The 22,758-nt window shown below is 39.9% G+C and overlaps 1 long non-coding RNA gene and 1 pseudogene across 1 annotated transcript; both read right to left on the bottom strand.

Moving 5' to 3' along the window:
• Positions 1-594: 594 nt before the first annotated feature.
• LOC102899686 lies at positions 595-12,142 on the bottom strand. Its single transcript, XR_002145474.3, has 3 exons — positions 9,301-12,142; positions 1,638-1,725; positions 595-900 (listed from the first exon to the last, which is right to left on the bottom strand). It is a non-coding gene; the product is annotated as an uncharacterized LOC102899686 (long non-coding RNA).
• A 2,548-nt stretch (positions 12,143-14,690) lies between these two features.
• On the bottom strand, positions 14,691-17,509 carry LOC123379585 (annotated as a pseudogene).
• Between the last annotated feature and the right edge of the window lie 5,249 nt (positions 17,510-22,758).

Raw genomic sequence — 22,758 nt, 5'->3', positions numbered from 1 at the left:
ATGATAAAATGCCTACATGATGAGGTGAGGTGAAGGATGTAGGCATTGTGATGTAGCCTTAGGCTCCTGTTGACCTTCTGATAATGTCAGAAGGGGGATCACCTGCTTCTGGACCGAGGTTGACCTCAGGTAACGAACTGCAGAAAGCGAAACTGCAGAAAGGAGGAACTACTGTATATTTTGGGCATCTAAACGGCCAACTAGGTATGTCTCATAAATCACAGTATCACAGAGTGTGTCCTCCCAAAATTCATATGTCGAATTCTTACCCCCAAAGGTGATGGTATTAGGAGGTGGAGCCTTTGGAAGGTGATTAGTGCCTTATAACAAAGGCTCCAGGAGCCCCTTCTGCCACTAGAGGATATAAGAAGTTATAACCTGAAAGCGAACCCTCACCCGACACGCTGGCACCGTGATTTCGGACTGCCATCCTCTAGAACTGTGAGAGATAAGTTTCTGTTATCCATAAGCTACTCAGTGTGTGGCATTTTGTTACAGCAGCCCAAATGGACAAGACATAAGCATTGCAAAATTATTATCTTACTCGATGCTCACCACACCTCTGAGAAGAATGAAAAAAAGAGGGAAAAAAAATCAGTCCTGGTTTGTATTTATTGAAAAACATAAGAGATAATAAAATGTAAAATTTTTAATCAAAATGCACATGAAATGAATAAAGCAAATACCATGGAAAATGCACCATACAATTAATTAGGCATATTTCTTAACATTTGTGAGGTAACTTGCATGCATTTCTCCCTGGTGAAACGTGGTGCCTTTACGGGGCACTCTCATGATCTAGCCTTTCCTGTGTCTATAAATCTCTATGTGGACACCCACAGGTAATGCTAATACACTGGGTCCTACTTCCCAAATGACCTTGATTGTAGCTTCCCAAATCTGAAAACAAAAAGTTAAATAAGTTTCATTAAATTGAATATTTATGCCTTATATACCACACAATAAGTTCTGTTTTTTTACATTTAAAATTCAAATAAATTTTTTTAGATTCTAAGATATCTGGAATACGTAACAATAAAAATTCCAAAAATCCAATAACTTCTTGACAGCTTAAGAAGCTAAAATTCAAGAAGTTTTTACTCAGGAAATACCTTGTGGATCAACTCAGTTTAGGGATGTCCACAAAGCACCTGAAATTGGCCACTGCGTCCATTAGCTGCTTTGTGTCTGACCTATGGCTTGAGGGAGCAGCTCAGGTTCCTGAGCAGACCAGGGTTTTGTCCTCCTCTTCCACATAGATCCTGCAGAACTCAGTGGTAGGACAGCCCTCTCTTGGTTCTGCATGGGACAAGATGAGGACTCTACCAAAACCTTAATATCATCATAAAACAGAGAAGCCAGCATTCCCAATCCTAAAATGGTATCTTATTTCACTGGAATTTTAATTACCTTTTAACAATTAACTCCTGAAAACTTGTTTGAATTTTACAGACTTGAAATTTTAGACAGCTACATTTATGGCTTGGCTTAGAGATGCATAAAATGGAATATATTTTCCAGAGTATCTTCCTTCCCAAATTCTCTTGAAACTAAAAGACTGTATGTACCCTGTCTCAGACAGCGAATTATCCAGGACTAGGATGTTAGTGAGAGACTTATCTTTACAAATATCTTACCTACTTCGCTTTTCCTTCGGCTGTGGGGGAAAAGGTGTCCAGACGGAGTTGTTACTTGCTGAGCTCCCTCTTCATGACAGGCATTGTGCTAGATGTTAAATATACATTATATCATTTAGTCTGTTCAATAACTTCATGCAGAATTCACTATTTTCCCATTGTAATCAAAGCAAACTGAATTCCAAAAGGTTAACTAAAATAGCTGAGACATGCTGGAAGTAAAGTCTTCATGGAGACTTGAACTCAGAGCTGAGATTCAAAGGCCATGTTCTCCCTCCAACACCACCCACAGCTCAAAGAGGTAGATAGACTGTTAAGCCAAAGAAGTCTACTGCAAACCTTTTATCAACCTTGAATTAAATATAGCATTTCATTCCATTATAAATATGGACCAGTAGTCACTAATAGCCACAGGTATTCAGGTATTTGTAACTTCACCTCCAAAGAAACCTCAAATATTTTAATATCACAGTATAGTTGTTGTAGGTATCTTAAAATATTATTTGTATTCATCACTACTATGAAGTTATGAAACCATTATGTCTGTGCACTAGATCTTGTTTTTAATTCATTACTAAAGCATATATCACAAATTTTCAACAATTTTGATTAATGTCTTCCAGTAGTATTGGTTTTCTTTGAAGTTTTTTAAGTGTTTGATTTTATGTATTAAAAATGCTATTGTCAGGGTGCCTGGGTGGCTCAGTTAGTTAAGCATCCATCTCTGGATTTTGGCTCAGGTCATATCTCACGATCATGAGATGGAGTTTGGCAACCAGCTCCACACTAGGCATGGAGCCTGCTTAAGATCCTCTCCCTCTCCCTTTCTCTCTGCCCTTCTCCCTTCTGCTCAGGTACACGTGCACACTCTCTCTCGCCCTCTCAAAAAAAAAAAAAAAGTACTACTCTATAAAGGGGCCCATAGACTTCACAAGACTGCCCAAAAGTTCACAGCACTACTAAGATTAAAATACCTACCCAGGGCCATATAATTAGAAAAATTTGAAGAAGCAATGACATACAAATTGGTTTTGTTTATTGTATTTTGATTGAACTAAGACAATTCTACTAATCAATAATCCCCAATCTGGGCATCACATACTTCTCAAGTAATTTCTCATAATACAAACTCTTTTCGTTAACTTAGCAAGTCAGCCATTCACACTTGCATCATCAGAAGAAATCCAATTGTTCTCTGCTACTCCACCTGTTCCTAGATATCTCACCTTACACAGGGCAGGTCTGCGATAGGATGTCAGGGGCACCAGGAAAGAGTCTGTTTCTTCTACCTTCCTCCTCTACCAGATTCATGCTAATTATGGATGCTTGTAATTTCTTTACGAATTTAGGGTTTAGGAGGGCCTCTTGAAAAAGTTTTATATCATTATTAGGGATAAGAGTTAATAGTCAAGTGCCCTCTCCAAGGGGGATGATGATTAACATTCACACAGAGGTATAAAAAGCACACAGTTTCTCCAAGGAAAATTAAAAAATATATATGTTTATTTGAGAGAGAGAGAGAGAGAGAGAGAGAGAGAGAGAGAGAGAGAGAACAGGGGAGGGGTAGAGAGAGAGAGAGGGAGACACAGAATCTGAAGCAGGCTCCAGGCTCTGAAATGTCAGCACAGGGCTCAACGCAAGGCTCGAACTCAAGAACCATGAGATCATGACCTGCGCTGAATTGGATGCTTAACAGACTAAGCCACCCAGGCTCACCTCCAAGAAAAATTTAAATAGGAGAACTGTGCAATAAGAAAGAAGCATTGAGAAGGGAGGGAAAAGAGCACAGTAAGAGAAATAGGGCACCAAAGTCTCTCTCACAACTTTGCCCTAAACTTTGATGATTCACTTCAATTCTAGTTATTACAATTTCCAGTTCCTCGGTTTCCCATTTGCCAAGCAGGAGTGGTAATATGTGCTTGCCACTCATGTACTGGCTGTGTAGGGACGACTACCAGCCTCCTGGGCATCAAATGCTTTGCATTCAGTCAAGCAAATGTCACATGCCACAGTCAGTGCTGGAAAAACCATCTCTTCTTTATGATGGATGTCACCATGGCCTGTCCTTTCCTGCTAATAATGTAGTTCTTCGGTCTCTAGGCTTCCCACAACACAGGAAGACTGCAATTACATGTGTTTTTAGGCTGACTCATTTTCTAATGGTAACAATCAGTATTTAAGCTAATTAGGAAGATTCTTTTGATGTTCTTTATTTCATTCACAATTAGTCTCCTGCTCTTACGTGTGTGTGTGTGTGTGTGTGTGTGTGTGTGTGTGTGTGTGTGTGTTTAAATAAACTCCCAGCCAGTAGTGGGAGGAGAAAGAATCATTTCACTGTTCTCAATTTCTGTCTGGTTTCAGAGAATTGCTCACCATCTGGCTACTTCTCACTTGAGGCACCTAAAGAGAGTTTGAGTTACTCTGAGCTGCCTCTGAATCCAGGTCCGGATGGGTACTTGATCTGAGAAAGGTCAAAAGTCCCAGAATGTTCTCTCTTTCTTTTGAGTCAATTCCCTGTTTCCGCCAAGTGCCTATCAAAATTCAAGTTGAACTTCCAGACTCTAGCGCTGGGCACAGATGACTTTAGCCATTAGCCAACTTCAGAGAGCAAGACCCTAAGGGAATGGACAAAGAGATGGGTAAAATTAGATGGGATGCAAAGTTTGCAGATTCTACTAGAGAAGGGTGAGGTAAAGGGTGCTCTTCAGGAAAGAGATAGGAGGACCCTACAGAGGTCTACAAAGGAGATGAGCCCTCCCAAAGAAAGTCTTTAGCACTTTAATTAACCACTGGCTTTTTAATCAAATGACTACTGTTCCATGGCTTGAAACAAGGGAACTTTGAACATTAGTCTCTAGGTGAATTTTTTTTTTTGATGGGCCACAGAGGTGGCTCAGTCAGTTAAGCATCTGACTTCAGCTTAGGTCATGATCTCGTGGTTTGTGGGTTTGAGCCCTGCATTGGGCTCTGTGCTGACAGCTCAGAGCTTGGAGCCTGCTTCGGATTCTGTGTCTCCCTCTCTCTCTCTCTGTCCCTCCCCTGCTTGTGTTCTGTCTCTCTCTCAAAAATAAATAAACATTAAAAAAAAACAGGTCACAGAGGCAAAATTAGGCCTGTCAATGTCAGCCTGGACAAGGAGGGTGGTTCTGGTCAGTGGCAAAACCGAAGATCAGACTATTCATAGGTTCTCCGGGATGGCCTGTGAATAGAATTCATTCAGCTATTCAGTTAACATGTAAGGCAAATGTATTCAAGGTACAGAGAACCCTAAGACGTGATCCTTCTCCTGAAGGTGCTCACCATCTGGCATGGGAATGAAATGCTTGGACCACTCACAGACACTGACAGAGCTTGGGTTAGTCTCTGTGAGTGAGATGTCACAGAGCATGGCACTTGACGCTCACCAAAAGCACACCTCTGAGCTCTGAGCAGGAAGCTCCATTTTCATTTAAAGTAACACCACAGATGGAAATCACTATCTTGTGTGTGTGGATGTGGCTAACAAAAATAAATAAATAAATATATAAAAAAATCTCCTTTTCATTGCCTGTATGTGAAGACTGAAATTTGGTTTGCAGGTGCAAAAATTGCTTGCTGTTTCAGATGTCTGGGGGTTCCAGTTCACATTCTGAGCTGGGCTCCTAACTTGTTCACACAAAACTGTCAATTTTTGGGGTGCCTGGGTGGCTCAGTTAAGTGTCAGAAATTAGCTCAGGTCGTGGTCTCATGGTTCGTGAGTTCAAACCCTGCATTGGGCTCTGTGCTGACAACTCAGAGCTTGGAGCCTACTTTGGATTCTGTGTCTCCCTCTCTCTCTGCCCCTCCCCAGCTCACTCTCTCTCTCTCTCTCTCTCTCTCTCTCTCTCTCTCTCTCAAAAATAAATAAACATTAAAACGATTTTTTCAAACATCAATTTTCTAGGCAACTGTTGCGGCCCATCTTTACTTACCCCTGGGAATGTCTAAAGTCAATAACCATGGTCTATCATTTAAAATTATGGGTCAAACTGAGAAACAGACTCTTTAAAAAAAAAAGTTTATTTGTTTTGAGAGAGAGAGAGCACAAGGGCGGGGGGGGGGTCGGGGAGGGAGGAACAGAGAGAGAGGGAGAGAGAACCCCACGTAGGTTCTGCACCGCACTGTCAGTGCAGAGCCTGATGTAGGGCTCGAACCCACCAACTGTGAGATCATGACCTGGGCCAAAATCAAGAGTCAGATGAAACCAACTGAGCCACCCAGGCGCCCCTCAAGAAACAGACTGTTAACTATCGAGAACAAACTAATGGTTGCCAGAGGGGAGGTGGGTGAGGATATGCGTAAAATAGGTGATGACAATTAATTTTTTTTAATGTTTTTTTAAGAATGAGAGAGAATTTAATGAATTTTTGAGAGAGAGAGAGAGAGAGAGAGAGAGAAGGCATGAGTAGGGGAGGGGCAATGACAGAGGGAGACACAGAATCCAAAGCAGGTTCCAGGCTCTGAGCCAGCACAGAGTCCAATGCGGGGCTCAAACTCCTGAACCCTGAGATCATGTCCTGAGCCAAAGTCAGACGCTTTACTGACTGAGCCACCCAGGCGGCCCCAGTGATGACGATTAAAGAGTGCACTCGTTGTGATGAGCACTGGGCGTTGTATGCAAGTGTTGAATCACTTAAATTGTACACCTGAAATTAATATTCACCATATGTGAGCTACTGGAATTTAAATAAAAACTTATAAAGTAAAAAATAAAATTATGAGTCAAGATGTATTTTTTTTTAACATGTGGGGGTTTTTTGTTTGTTTTGTTTTGTTTTGTTTTAATTCTCTGCCTGGCTTTTAAGTAGGCTCCTTCTTTCTCGACGTTCAGCTTTTCAGTTACACAGCTTCACCTCTTATTCTACTAGCACACAGTATCACACACTGTTCCAGCATGAACACACCCCACCTTCCCCACCCCCACGTTGCTGAAGCTGTGACCATCCCCCCGTCGGCAGCGTGCCCTTCTCTCTCAGAGCTTCAAGCCTCAGAGCTATCACCTCCCCGAACAGAATTATCTTCTTTCTCTTCTTTGCCTGGTGAAATCCTATTCATCCTTCACATCCCAGCTGAGGCATGACTGCCGCCGTGACACCTCGGTCACTAAACGTCATTCCTCCTTGATGTTACCACATCTGCCCCCATCTCCATTGCAGTGCTAATATAGCACCCAGCTGTTTCTTTATGTGATTATCCGTCCAAAGAGGAAGTTATCTTTCAAGCATTTAGAATGGTTCCTGACAAAGAAATCACTGATGGATTAATGAAGCAATTAACAGCCTGCTCCTCTGATAGAACTGTTTTTCAGAAAGCACCAATTGAGTAGTCGGATGACCTAAACTTGCCATTTTAAGCCATCCTTGTAGCTCAGCGATGAAGCTCACGTAAAGGATAAAAGTCTGGATGCGTATCTGTTACTTGAAGAAGCCTCAGAGGTCGTAGAAAAAATAAGACAGCTTCTCTACAGACCTCCAATTTGCTCTATAACCTGATTTAATCAAGGTCACGCACTCAGTCTAGAAGACAGAGCGAGCCACCCTGCACTGGATTCAGTTCAATGAGAGTAGCATGCAGGGACTGCCCTCATCACCTCTAACCTGCACCAATCATTACCCAGAGGCAAGAGAGAAACTCAAGTCTTCATTGGTCCTTGGCAAACATTACTGAGCACTCCAAATAACCCCGCCCTGCATTCAATCATTAACTGGTGGAGTCCTAAGCACTGACACTTGGAAAGGGTCTAGCAATCACCTCTTCTGACTTACCCGCAAAGGAGGAACCTTCTCTATTACATTTGGAGCAAATGGTCACCAATATCTGCTTAAAAACATCTACAGCCAGGAAGCTCCTTACTCTGTGAGGTACCTATGAACCTCTGCTGAGCAACTATGCAGATTAATGAGCAAAGACACATAAAGCACATAGTACCTGGCACAAAGTAATTGTTCAAGCAATTTGAGTTACTGACATTTTTAATCATTATCAACTTTCAAATCCTTGGTTGTTTTTTTTTTTTTTTTTGGCTGACAATTCCTTCTTTTTTTTAAGTTTTTTAATTTATTTTGAGAGAGAGAAAGAGAGTGAGTGGGGGAGGGGCCAAGAGAGAGGAGAGAGAATCCCAAGCAGGCTCCATGCTGTCAGTGCAGAGCCTGACGTGGGGCTCGATCCCACAAACTGTGAGATCATGACCTGAGCTGAAATCAAGTCGGACGCTTAACCGACTGAGCCACCCAGGCACCCTGACAATTCCTTCTTTTAAGATAAACAATGTACAAGTGAGCAAAACGTTATGTCTAGTACACTTTGGTTTATACAAAATATAAAGAATCCTACACATATGTATGATGATGTGTATGAGTTTGTGTAACTATGCTTACAAAGCTTCTTGAAGGACTCCCTAGCTGCCACTGCAGATGATGCCCACCGTGAGAATGCGAATGCCCATGCCAAAGATGCGGTCTGTAGTCCTTTGATGCCAGAAAGCTCCTGGGCTCTGTGCCATAGGTGAGATGAAAAGCCCTCCACCCACTCTTAGGCTGTACAATATCACTTGGAGCTGGAAGCAATATGCTATATCCAGAGCCCTACAAAATCCATCATTCATCTAAGCCAATCCAAGATGCTGGGTAGGGTGTCATCTTCCCATCTCCAACCTTTCCAAAGCTCAGCTACTAACTTCACTTGGAAAAAATGAGTACACACAAAATATTTTCACAAGAGAGTAAGTAACTATTTCTGTATCAGTAAATTTAGAAATTACCTAAAGGGCATGGTGTCTTCAGAGATCCAGCTCTGACTAGAACATAAACACCTTCCAACAATGTGACGTAGAGCAGTTTAGCTACTGAGAGCTATGGCTGTCAAACATATACTTTTCTAATTATGAGCAAAGCTCTGTAATTATAAAACCAACTACCCCAGTCCTGTGGTTTCCCTAACTAAAGAACTCTTTCTGCTGAAGGTGTGTTCGAGTCTCCAGCTCATGCAGATACACCTGCAGCTTTGAAATGACAGGTTGCTTTTGCCCTCACCTTCTACCATTGCCATTCAGGTTTCAAAGATCTAAACCCTAAGACAGAAGAGTCACGTTTCGGTCAGAACTTATATCCTGGGTATTCATGTTCTCTTCCCCAGGAATTTCTGCAAGAAGCCTGCGAATGAAATCTTAGCTTGGCTACCCAGTCATCTCATACGTATTCATTAGTTCATCATATAACATTTTGAGTACCTGTTTTACATAAGCCATAGTATACCCTTCACTATTGCCTCTCCTGGATATATTTCAATTCATGGAATACATAAATGTGGAAAATCATGCACAGCTCCCCTCCCACCAACTTCGTTAACATTCTGTTTTGCTTATTTTTAATTATCATAAATTTTTTTTCTGAATTTAAGATAGAAATAAATGCAAAGGCCTGTATGTTACTGTTATTTAAGAGGAAAAGACTATACATAAACATATGCTCATAGAGACATGAAACATTTCTAGAAGAAACTGATGTTAGTGATGCCTCTGAGGAGCGAAGGTAGGTAGCTTAGCGATAAGGTAAAATCCTAGGTGATGAGACAAAAACAACGTAAAATCCTGTTTCTGTCCTGGGACCCTGAAGAAGCAAATTTTGAAAAGCAAATACATGCTTACCGTTTTATGTTCTTCTACACTTTTTCAATCTTGAACGATGTTCATGTGTTGAGAATTCAGAAAAATCATAAATATTGCACAACACTGACCTAATCTTAGTAAATTTATAATTAACTTTTGAATAAAAAATTCTGAGGCCAGCTCTTAGTTGACCTAGAGATTCTTAGATTTTTTTTTTGTCTCCTATCATTAACAAAAACCCCCAAGCCCTATCTCCCCACCCACCAAAGAAATTACCAATTCCTCACTTATGGTAAATAAGTAAGTATATTACTTTCCTATTGCCAATATAAAAAATTACCACAAACTTCCTGTCTTAAAACAACACAAATTTCTTTTCTTATAGTCCTGGAGGTCAGAAGTCTGGCATGGGTCTCACAGAGCTAAAATCAAAATGTAGCAGGGCTGCAATTCTTTCTTGAGGTTATAGAAGAAGGATCCATTTCTTCGCCTTTTACAGCTTCTAAAAGGTAGTCACAATTCCAGGCTTGTGGTTCTTTCCATCTGTAAAGACTGCAATGGCTGGTCAAATCTTTCTCCTATTTTATGATTCTAATGCCCTTCTGACTCCCAATTCCACTTTCACACTGGGTCCTCCCAAATAACTCAGGATAGTCTCCGAATGTTAAGGTCAGCACATTAGAAATCTTGATTCCACCTGCAACCTTAATTCACCCTTGCCATGTAACATAACATATCCACAGCCTTCAAGATTAGGGCATAAACATCTCTGGGTGGGCACTATTCTGCCGACCACAGTAAGTAGACTACATAGATACATACATACATCCATACATTACATACATAGAGGTTCTGAAGAGATATGGCTTCTTCCATAGGATGGCTTTTTACATTAGAAAACATAACATTCAAAATCCTTGTCTGAAATAAGTGCTTTTGGATTCCTTTGGCACTGTTGGGAACCATTCCAAGACATATAAGGAAGTAGTTGTGACTGTCTCTAAATATATGCTCTGCAGCCTGACTTCCTGGTCTCAAATCCCAGGTCTACCCCTTACACTGTATGACTTGTACCTCAGTTGCCTCATTCATAGAATGAAGTTAGTATTTAGTACCTATATCACAAGGTTGTTATGAGGCTTAAATGAGTTACTACCATTTAGAAAAGTGCCGCACATAATAAGAAATCAATACATGCGACTTAGTTTGACTTGATTCACACCTGCATGACTCAGAGTGCCCACAAAAGAATCCCTCCCAGAACACAGAAATGGTCAGCCCCAAATCCTGTCTCTGTCCTAGGAGCACTGAGAAGAAAATATTGATAATATTTTAAAATCCACCTTTAAAATCCACTGCCATCTAGTTTTTTACTTTTGACTTACCAAACTGAAAGTTAAAATAACAGCCTATCCAGTAAAACATCAGGTAAGAACCTGGTAAGCCTACTGGTTTTCTGCTATGGGTTATATGGATTGAGACAGTCTTTGACCTTAAGGAAATTGCCACGCAATGGGTAGGCACTACAAACAAAGACAGAGCATAATTAAACAAATTTAACAAAACGATACATTTCTATAGCCTCAGAAAACTCAGATCTAATAAAGCGAAGGAAGTGGCTCTCCATTTTGTTCTGTTTGCTCCCAATGTCCCAAGTCTGAAAACTCTGTATAGCAATTCTCATAGCTAACACCAAGGAAATAGAACACACGTGTCATTTAAGGTACCAACTTTGGAACTATAGCCACTCGGTGGGACCAAACTACCTATCGCCAATCCTTTAGAAAACTTTTCCTCTAGTTTCTAGGGACTGTTTCTGGGAAATAGGTAAAAAGATAGCTAATTCATCCCTCTTCACCCCTCTGGATTGATCATGCTAAAGGATTACCCAGTGCACAAAGCTCAAAGACAATTACAGGAGCACACGGTATCTTAGTCCAACAACTAAACAGTACTTAAAACATAAAGATTACACTGAAATCCCTTTGGAGTTTTGTGATTAGAATGTTGTAACGGCCTATCCTCATTCCTGCAAAATTACTGCCAAATTTGAATCAGTAAATCTATTTATTCTCCTTTCAAGTATTTTGGCAGCCACTCCACCATATAATTTAAAGCACTAAGAAAACTGACGATACCTGAATGTCAACACCATGGAAAAGGAATGCATACTTGATAGTCTGTACTTCATCGTGATTATCAAATGAAATTCAATTTTATATTATCAAAGACGGCAATTTCTCTCAATGTGATAAGCTATATAATTAATGACCTCAGGAGAAATTAAATACTAGCCTGCTAAGTATACAATTAAATCCAGTCTTCAGCCATTCCATGATTTTCATTACCCCTATGGAAACGTTCTGGACTAGCAGCCTTTTAAGTTTTCTATATGCAAGATGAAATTTCGTTCAGTGGGAATAATACAGCCAGAATCTATACAACCAGAATCTAAAAAGGTTTAGTAAGATTTGTCTGTAGCTCCCATTTACAAATATCAAAGTTATAAAGCATTTTGGCTGGTAATGTCACATTTATTGGGATTTAGGTTAATCGGATTATAAGCACTTCTAAGTGAACAACATTTTTTTCTCTTTGCTCAGAAATTGTCCAACATCTCTGGTTCAGTGAGGACAGAAGAAAAGCTTTGTCAGAGAGGCTGAGAATCTAAACCAAACAAGATGCTATGTGACCACAGTAGAAGTCCTCATGCTGACTGTTTTATTTTTTTCTTTTAATTTGGGTCCATTCATTCGGTCAAAGTGAGTTTTTGGTGAGATTAAAAAATAAATAAATAAATCACACCTGAATTTCTGCATTCATTAAGAAGGAATTAAGCGTCACCCTTTAAGTGTCAGGCACTGTTCTAAGAACTGGGTATACGTACCTAAGGGACACGTCCAAAGAAAGGCATCATCAGGATTCCAAATGTTGGGCAATGGCTAAAAGTGAGTGCTTGAGAGTAGCTGAAATGTCTGTTGAAGAAAAGAGAAAAAGTGCCGTATTCCAGGAGTACGGTCCAGCCAACTAATTTTTTTAAAAGAACTGCCATTAAAAATAATTGTAAATTAATTACAAAACTGAAGACAAGGCAAAGATGTACAGCACACAAGATAAGGCCAAAAAGAAAACTGAGAGAAAGTGGTCAGCAAATACAAAATAAAGAATGGGCACAAAGAAACCCAGACTAGAAACTTCTAGGGGTGAACGAGAATCTTTGGAGAAGTAAATCTGATGATTTTGAATATGTCCATCTCATCTGGCTGTGTTTATAAAAAGGGGAAAAAAAATGATGAACTTGGGATTGTTTCCCCTCATACTGCAATCAATAGAAACTTCCTTTTCGCAATGAGACTTTAAACAATTAGGGAAACATTTTGGTTTCCAGCTAATGGATTTAATAGTGATTGCCATTGCAGGAAAAGCACTTCACCCAATTGTAGACATGCCAAAGGTGGAAGAGAGGGAGGCAGAAGACGCATAAACTGCACTAAAGGCCCTCACAGCTGGCTTTGAGTCACTGAGAAAATAATATCCTTCCTCTAATAATCCCTTAAAGACTTGGGTTTGCTTTTGTGCACGATGAGAATGTGCTGGCCTAAGAACAACTGTTGTTTCAGCACTTGAACATCAGGGACCTAGATGTTCTATTTACTGTACCGATGCCAGGCATTCCTAAGTAATATGTGAGCTGACCTTGAGAAAATATACATATAGTGGAGGTTCAAATACTTACATACCAGTATCTAGTTAATGGCATATTCAAACCTCCCACATTTTTTCCTAATGCTCATCATCCTAGGGTCTCTAAGTATTTTCTGATTCCCTGGCTCTTCACCAGAGCAAAGTTGGGCAGAGAAAGGAAAAATACCCTGGGTCACCCACACTAGCACTGTAAGTAATCTGTTAAATTTGGGGCCTGCTTTTCCAGAATTAACCCTCATATCTGCTTGCACCGGTGCCATATTATTTTAAATACATTCAACTTATGGCCTTGCTTTATGTATGCATCAATATTTCAACTGACCTACAAATGTCGGCATATAAAAATTTGCTATTATAAATACTGATGTTAATATGATATAGGAGGATGATAATTAAGCTTGGATAATTTTATGAATTAAAGATAATTGGCATTGAACCAATAAGGCACATTTATGCATTATGTATTTGCTAAATTAATTTCTTGCCTACTTTCTTAACATAATATTCAAGTGCCCTGTCTATTGATTTTGTGTTATGAGATTATGCCATTTGTTGTGTGAACTGTAGTTTTATTTTTTTAAGTAAAATTCACATTTTATTGAAATAAACTCTACAAAATTGATTTTCTTCACCAAAAATAACAGCAATATTTTCTGTATTATTCCTAGATACACCACAAAACACTTGTTTTTGTAGGTTTTCCAGGTTTTGCTTATAAATCAAGATGAGGCAGTAGATATAGTCGTGAAAAAGATAGAGGAAAACAGACAAATCAGTTGCCAGTATCCATGGCCTCTGATCTTGACCATGAAATAGAGGTGTTCAACAAACACCTGATAAAAAGCTTATGAAGATGTAGGCTCAACAAAGGACTACAAACAGCAACAACCTAATGTGCACCAACAATGGCAGGCTCGCCCATTCAAACTGTAACTGTAACTTGTTCCTTTAGATTCATTTGATAAAGACAAAATCTACACTGAAATCCTTGCTTGGCAAGCTCACCTGTTTTCCATTCTCTCTATATATATCTCTCTCTGGCTGTCTGGTAACTCTCTTAACTGTCCATTACAGATTTTTAACAAACTTCACACTCCAGGTCACTTGTGAGCTTCATTGTAACATTTTATACAATGTATTCCTTTCTCCCACACCTCTTCAAAATCTATTTCTTCCAAGAACTGATAACTCAATACCTGACAACTGGATCCAGTGATAATAAATGTTGTGTCTAAAATGACCTCACTAAAACAATTCCAAAGCACGATTAGCAGAGATCACACGTGTAATGTGGCACTTTCAATGCTATCTTCTGGAAGAACAGTTATGTCTCCAAAGCATAAGAGTTCCAACAGGGGCCATTTAAGTAGGCAGATCATCAATGACTAATGGACTCAATGAGAAGTTGACGGGTCAAGATATTCAGTGATTAAGTGGCCTACATACATGTGACAGCTTTTCATAAGACGTTTTCAAATTTCTTACAGATTTTTCCAAATATCAAACATAAGAGAGAGCCTACTTTAAAAGTCTCCTAGGTATTTTCAATGGTGTCTGAGTTATCTGTAGGAAGCTCTGACTTAGTTGTATAGAGTTTGATATAGGTGTCCACCATTAAATCCAAGTCATGTTTTATATCAAAATTTATGTTAAGCAAAGCCAAGATACTTGATATTTGACCTGTCAAAATGTTCCTCAGGTACGCTTTGAGATGCTTTTGCCCATTTTCATAGCATTCATTCTCAACCTTCATCACAGGAAGAATATATAGGACTTTCGGCAATGCATAAACTTTAGGAAAAAACTCGATGTCTTGCAGATGCAGGGCTCCATAAATGGTGGATGGAAGCTCCATATCTTTCCCTCTGTTTCCACCTGATTCTCCAACAAAGCAGCTCAGCTGAGAGCGTGTTGGGGTTGGGTAAGTCACTCCTGTATATGCCAGCATGGTGCCCCTCCAATGTATTAAATTTGAGCTGTCCCATGACAGAGGGTACCAGAGATAAGCATTTAAGAGCTCTGAAGTGCTGTTCTGAGAATGTACCTTTCAGTTCCTGAATAATGTGTTCCACTGTTGGGACATGTAGAGTTTCTTATAGTAAAGTAGAGTTACTTTATAGTAACTCTCTCAGAGGTTAGCTGCGATTCCACATTACCTTGCTGGGCTCTGCGGAACTTCCCAGGGAATTTCAGCTGAATATCAAGTTTAGTTGCCAAATTTGTGGCTTCGGCAGACCAAAATTCATGATCGACTTCAATATTTTCCATCACTTCATTTAGTGAATACAGCACTGCAACCAAGCTACCGGTGGCAAAGAAGACATTGGAAGTTTGCCCTCGAGATTTTTCCCAAAGGCTCTTGTAAAAGATAGAACATTTTTAAGAACAACAATGATAACAATGAAATCAAAATCTGTTACTGTGCTACAGAGTACAAATGCTCAACCAGCTAAACAGTTATTCCACCTAATGTTTGTATCACTATACCGTCTAAACTATACCATAAAACAAGTGCTTGTAGGAGGTCTTTTAAAATTTCAAAACCATTATGCCTGCCTGTCCACTAAGAATGGCAAATTTCCCTCATTTCTTTACCTTTTTCCTCACTGCTCTGAAAGAGGACAGAAATGAGACTGTCAAGCTCTAAAAGCAGTTGTAGAGTTCGATGGAAGGAAGAACGGACTTCCTCAATTGTTCCTAATACAACAGATACTCCCACAACAGGCACGGATTTTGCCAACCATGTATTTAAGGGACAGGCAGAGCAAAGTGTGTAGACAGCTTGGGGATATTTCTCTAAAGTCCAGAAGCAACAACTTTCATTTTGGAAGAAAATCCATTGGACACAGCGTTAAGCCTGGCCATGACAACATTCCACGTTCAGTCCCCACTTCTCAATTACCGCGGTATGAAATTTCACAGCCAAACTTTCTGGATCAGCTTCGTGAGGCACGAAGGCCACAGAGTCCTCTCTCAGGTTATGAGACTCCTCAACCAAGCTCACCAACACAGGCAAGTGTTCTTCCTCTGCTATGTCCACTACATCATCAGTGATGATGGAAAGAAGTGGGAGTCTCTCACTTCCCTGAGGGTTTCCTCCCGAACGCAGCTCTCATAGACCTCTAGCATCTGCCTCTGCTGTGTTTTCGAGAGGAACAATGCGTTAACTGCTGTTGTCTCAAAGAGCTTTCTTGAACCTCTTCTCCGGAATTTACACCGCATGCCAGCAGTGCTTGAAAGTTACCAGGAGTAAAGAGACCCTCTGGGGGCTCATCAGTTTCATGTCTGTCCAGAGGTATGTCTTGTTTTCCTACAAGAATCAAAATTTCACATACAGTTTGAAGTACTCTTTGTTTTCTTTCTCTTCAAGGGTTAAAGGTAAAATGTCTTCATCCTGGTCTTATCCCCTTCTTCTGCACTGGGGTTCTGAGCATTGCTGTTGTTTATTTTTTTTATGTTTTTGTTCCTGTTCAGAAGTTTCATCCATTTTTTTCTGTTTCAGAGTCTCAGGACCCAATTGAGTCTTCACTCAATTCTTTCATTCATTTTCTCTGTCTACTATGATAGACACAAATGACTATCAAATGACTGGTCAAATGACTGGTAAGATCAAATATTGTTGATATCGCATTATCTCAAAGAACTGTCCTGTAAGGCCTCTCCCAATGACTTCACAAGTATCTGCTTCAATTAATTTTGACAAATAAAATAACCCAATCATTCTTGAGTTTGCCGATGCCTCTGCAAAATGCACAGTTCTATAGATCATAGAGGTCTCAAAGTGTTTGGCACGTAATCAGTAATGTCTATTTAGTGGATCGGGTGTTTTATCTTCTAAGTCTGCTCTCCTGCAATTCTCCACCCACTTCTGGCATCTGGAAGCATCCCGCGGGAACCTGGAGAAAGCCAGGTCTCACTGAGGGCTCTTCCTCATGCAGTGGGGACAGTGCAGAAGTTTGGCCTCAGGGGAGAGGCCAGGCTGGCTGGCTCAGCAAGGGGGCAGGGGGTGGGGGGGGGGGGCGGGCGAGAACTAAACTGTACTTTTAATTATAGTGTAAGAACTTCTGTAGCGTGAAATTAAGTTATGAAAAGCAAAATGTAATATACAATCCCCTTTTAGGATATTCTAGCACTTAGGAGTAGTTTTAGCTGCAAGTAACAGAAAACCTGACTGGTGGGCTTAAGCCACAGGGACATTACTTAACAAAAAGACCAGAGAAAAGCCATCCCAACATTGAATCAGTGGCTCAGTGATGTCATCAGGATGCAGGCGCCTTCAAATTTTCTGCTCCACCATCCTCAGTATGTTTTTAATATTTTTCCTCAAGGTCTAAGTATCACAGCACCCTGTTTTCAACAACAATAGGATTTTCCTAGTGTATTACCTAAAGATTATTTTCCAGAACAGGTTCATATGCTCATCCAAACAAGTCACTGACAAGGAGCAACAAGACTGTCATAAGTGCTTTTACACCAAACGTGATTTATACCCGGAGCCGGGTACACTGGCATGGAAGTAAGCCAGCAATAGAGTCCGTCCCATGTGTGACACCTCTGAAGCCAAGCACGTAATGGAGATCCTACCAGGTAAGTAAATGGTGATATTCTGAGTCTTGCACATTAGAGTCAAAGCTGAAGAGAAAATATGCTTATTGGCTTTGGCACTGGATCATCCCCACTGAATTACCTCTAAGTCCACAGGTCCTCTCCTGAATGGACAGACACCGCCTCTAATGTCAATAGTAAGAAACAAGTGCCACTGTCTGCTATCCCCAGCTGGGATCCGGCAAGGACGAGAGGGGAAACAAAGAGACAAGGAGTGGAGAGCATCTGCATGTCTGCAGATGGAAACTAAAAAAAACTATGAAGCCTTAGGTCTAAAAGTTTTGCCAAGAAACCCAGATAACATTTTCTTCTACTAACCCTGCTGGGAAAACTATAGGAGCTTTGAAGGAAGGGTCAGAACACTGCTTCAACTCCAAGATGAAGGAGCTTAGGAACAACGACTACCCTCATCACCATAAATCATCTTTGTGACATTACGTCTCTTTTAAAATAGAAGTAAGTGGTCAAATTTGTGGGTTAAATAATGACCCCTACTAATTATACATGTACTGCAAAATAATTCAAAAACTGCTTTAGGGACACCTGCATGGCTCACTCTGTTGAGCATCCAACTCTTGGTTTTGGCTCAGGTCATGATCTCACGGTTCGTGAGTTTGAGCCCCGCATCAAGCTCTGGGCTGACAGCTTGGAGCCTGCTTGGGATTCTCTCTCTCCCTCTCTCTCTGATCCTCTCTTGTGTGCTCTTTCTTTCTCTCTCTCAAAAATAAATAAATAAACTTTAAAAAACTACTTTGGAGCATAAGCCTGGCAATTTAGCTTATTAAGAAAGAACTTTCCAGATTTGCAATCAGAATGTACTAAAGAGGGAAAAAAACAAAATATGAAATTAAAGCCATAATCAGCTTAAGTGGAAACAATAGTATCTGTTCATGATTGCCATTCCCATCATCAGCTGAATTAGCAAAAGTCCTGGACTGCATGACTCCAAGCTTCAAATGACTTAGGACTGACACTCAGCAGTGCCTTGTAGTGGAAGGAGACAGGTCATTCACTGAGGTGGCCAGCAGTGAGCCTTTAGGAAAGCTCCTTAAACTTTATGGGTCTTGGTTTCCTTATCTATAAAATTATAAAAAATAAAGTCTGTGCTACAGGGATGGAATGGAAACAAGCCAAATTAAACAAAGGATGCTCATTTATTATCATACTGATATATCAAGTTACGTTCTTTTTAGAAACATCTTAAATATATGGGTCACTAAATAAAACAAATACATGGGAGGGGTGTCTGGGTGGTTCAGTGGTTAAGTGTCTGACTTCAGCTCAGGTCATGATCTCACGGCTCGTGGGTTTGAGCCCGTGTCAGTCTCTGTGCTGACAGCTCAGAGCCTGGAGGCTGCTTCAAATTCTGTGTGTGTGTGTCTCTCTCTGCCCCTCCCCCACTCAAAATGAAATAAAACATTAAAAATTTTGAAAAAAAACCAAATATATGGGGAATGAAAAGCCCAGAGAAGGATCTTCGTTTAACACACTGTTGTGCCAATTTATTTTTTCCAATGTAGTGGTTTTAATCCAGACTATCACAGTATTCCATAGGAGCTGTTAGCTACAAATTATAGATATTTCGTATATTTCAAGAAATTGAAAAGTGAAAATGACATGAAATCCCAGTGCAAGTCTAAAGCCAAATGTGGTTAGAAAATTTTTGACATTAAGCCTGGTTTTCAAAATAAATCTCTGAAATTTAAAAAAAATGCTTAGGAATTTATACATTAAACCATTTGGCATTTCATTTTCTTGTCCTTTTAATATAATATCGAGGATATAATTGATACATGGTAGGAAAAAATGAACAAATATCTCTTCCCATCTTCTATGTCACTGTTACTTTCTAGCTTTGTCTTTATCTCAATTTTTGTCTCTGTTAACATGCAACCACACACACACACACACACACACACACACACACACACACACACATCTGGGCTAAGGAGCCAGGCACTGATTTAGAGAGGGAAGGCCAGGGGAGTGCCTGGCTGGCTCAGTCGGTAGAATGTGTGACTTTTGATCTAGGGGTTGTAGGTTTGAGCCCCACACTGGGTGTCGAGATTACTTAAAAAAGAGAGAGAGAGAGAGAAGGAAGGCTGGGATCCAGATCAACACTAACAGAGGTGAGCTCCAAAGCAATCCATCGACAATTACCTCTCTACCGTTAGAGCCTCGTCACGTGTACATGTATGTGTGTGTCAGCAATATGCTCTCATTTTCCTACTTTCCTCCTTAAGTGTTACCCCCAAGTGTTCATTTTAGTCTGCAAGAGACAGGCAGGGAGGGAGGGAAGATAATTCCCAATATAATTACGCACTTCTAGTGCCACCATAGCTGAACACTGTGGCTGGTTTATGGCTCTGGTTGGTAATTTACATATCACTTTCCTCCTCCTCTCAAAGCTGATACGTGTTTTCTAAGCAACTATTTCACTTCTTATTATCTGCAACTGATCCTTAACAGATACTTTCAGAATCAAACTTTTATGTTCCTCTATTTTTAATGATAAACCACCTATGGTTCTACTTTTTTGACTTTTTTTTTCAACTTTCTGCTTTTTTCCCGATAAAAGGCATGAGTTCCTTAATAAAATTCATTTTCTCATTCCAAAAATGTTTTAAATGTTTATTTATTTTTGAGAAGGAGAGAGAGCACGACTGGGGGAGGGGCAGAGAGAGACAAGAAAACACTGAATCTGAAGCAGACTCCAGGCTCTGAGCCGTCAGCACAGAGCCCAACACGGGACTCGAACTCACCTATGAGATCATGACCTGAGCCGAAGTCAGACGCTTAACCAACTGAGCCACCCAGACGCCCCTCTTATTCTCATTCTTAAACATTATGTGTACATTCACATTCTTAAATATTATGTGGGCTACCTCTTCCCTGTTGACTCCAAATTAGATTTTTTTATGAGGCATGTCCCCATTAGATATGCACCCTTGAGAAGAGATGGGTGCGCAAGTCTGCAATGCATACAAGAAAAATAATTCGAGAGAAAGTTTTTATATACTTTTTCTTAGGATCCTAGGACTTTATATTAAGAAGGCAATAGGTTCAACTACTTTGTAGAACACTTACACTTTCCTTTCCTCCTGTCACACACACCCAAATCTATAACACATTAGAGTAAATGGGGAAGATCAAAAGACATGTTTAGAGTATTTAAGATAATGTAAATCATCCATAAAAGACAACTGATCCTGAATTATAGATGGTTCTATTGTTCTAAATAGTCATACCCTCCAAGTGATGTTTTTCTAATGAGATGAAATGTAAAGAGGAGAAAATGCATTTCTTCCCCCCACCCTCCCTCCCTCCCTCTCTCTCTCTCTTCTTCATTTAGAAAAAGAAGGAAGCCACGTAGTACTCCATTGTGTATATAAACCACAATTTTTTATCCATTCATCAGTTGATGGACATTTAGGCTCTTTCCATAATTTGGCTATTGTTGAGAGTGCTGCTATAAACATTGGGGTACAAGTGCCCTATGCATCAGCACTCCTGTATCCCTTGGGTAAATTCCTAGCAGTGCTATTGCTGGGTCATAGGGTAGGTGGATCCTGAGAAACTTAACAGAAACCCATGGGGGAGGGGAAGGAAAAAAAGGAGGGGTTAGAGTGGAAGAGAGCCAAAGCATAAGAGACTCCTAAAAACTGAGAACAAACTGAGGGTTGATGGGGGGTGGGAGGGAGGGAAAAGTGGGTGATGGGTATTGAGGAGGGCACCTTTTGGGATGAGCACTGGATGTTGTATGGAAACCAATTTGACAACAAACTTCATATATTGAAAAAAAAAGAAAAAGAAAAAGAAGGAAGCAAAGTTTGTCAACAGACTGAATTTCTTCAGGAGATTCTTTTTAAAGGTAATGAGACTGTTTCAGATGCTCCCGAAAGGACAAAATGGGAGAACCTTTGGCTCACACCCACTTTCCCCAGCCACTGCCTTTGATTCTATGAGAAGAGACTTTTCAACCCCACAACCTGCATCAAGCACCTATTCTGTGCCAGACCCTGAGCTAGGGCTTGGGAAGAATAATACACAGTCATGTGTCTAATAATTTCCCAGTTTGGAAGGAGAAACAAACACATGGAATAATAATTAAAATACCACGTGCTGAGAAGCATACTAGATAGAGGTACAGGCAAAGTATTCACGGCACATAGAAAGTTCTTTCAGCTGAAGTCTGGGAAGGCTTCCCAGAGGCAGTGGCACATTACAGAGAATAAAGAATGAAATCTGTACCAACAAGTCCTAGTTCTCCCTCCTAGTTTCCCCAGAATAATTCTGCAGAAAGCAGCCCAACAGCATATTTCTTTAGGATGAATCATGTTGCTGGGCAACTACCACCCCTAACAGCATTTCTAAGAAAAGCAATTAACTAGCAATTTTCCTTTATTATTTCGCTCACCCACATAATTAAATATTCTTAACGTACTCATTTCATAGTGCTTTATGCAGAATGATAACACTATCTACTGTATACTAATGACAATATAATTAGGCACCAGTTTCACATGCTTTGATGTATTCTTTCAAAAAATTGTCCTAAAATACAAGCTTAATGTGAGGTTAAGAGTGCACTAAGTCTTTTCTAAGACACCACTGCTTGTCTTTATTTCACACAGGGAAATATCTTGAAGTCTTGCTTAGATCACTCTGGTTTTCAAGGAAAACTTGAAGGTCTATATGAATATATTTAAAATGTCACTGGTTCCTCAAAATCACTCCCAAGATTTCTGTCAGTTTTCTCATTTTGCTTTCAAATATGATTACTGTCATTGTGATGTATTTATTATACCATATAAACATGCACACATATATAAACATATACACATGCCTACCTATGTATAAAACTTTGCATGTGTTATATTTTATATATACAAACATATACATATGTGGTTATATATATGACACACATATATGTAATAAAAAGCCCTTTAACCTTGCCTCAAATCTCATCTCTATGTCTTACATATATCAAAAGTTATTTTTCCTCAATCCCTTTCATGAAGTCTTTGTGGGTCAAGCTAAAAATGTTAACTCTAGATATGGTTTCCTTAGAGTTACGTACTATGAGGCACATCCTGACTCTTCCATTGTACCCCATATATATGATTTTAAATTCACTTTTCTCAAGTAAGGAGGAGTATATTTATTTCCTTTACCTTCACCATCATT

This window comes from Felis catus, chromosome A1 (assembly GCF_018350175.1).
Source record: "Felis catus isolate Fca126 chromosome A1, F.catus_Fca126_mat1.0, whole genome shotgun sequence".
Taxonomy (NCBI): Eukaryota; Metazoa; Chordata; class Mammalia; order Carnivora; family Felidae; genus Felis; species Felis catus.
Note: the sequence above shows the minus strand (reverse complement) of the source record. Positions and strands in the feature narration are given on the sequence as shown.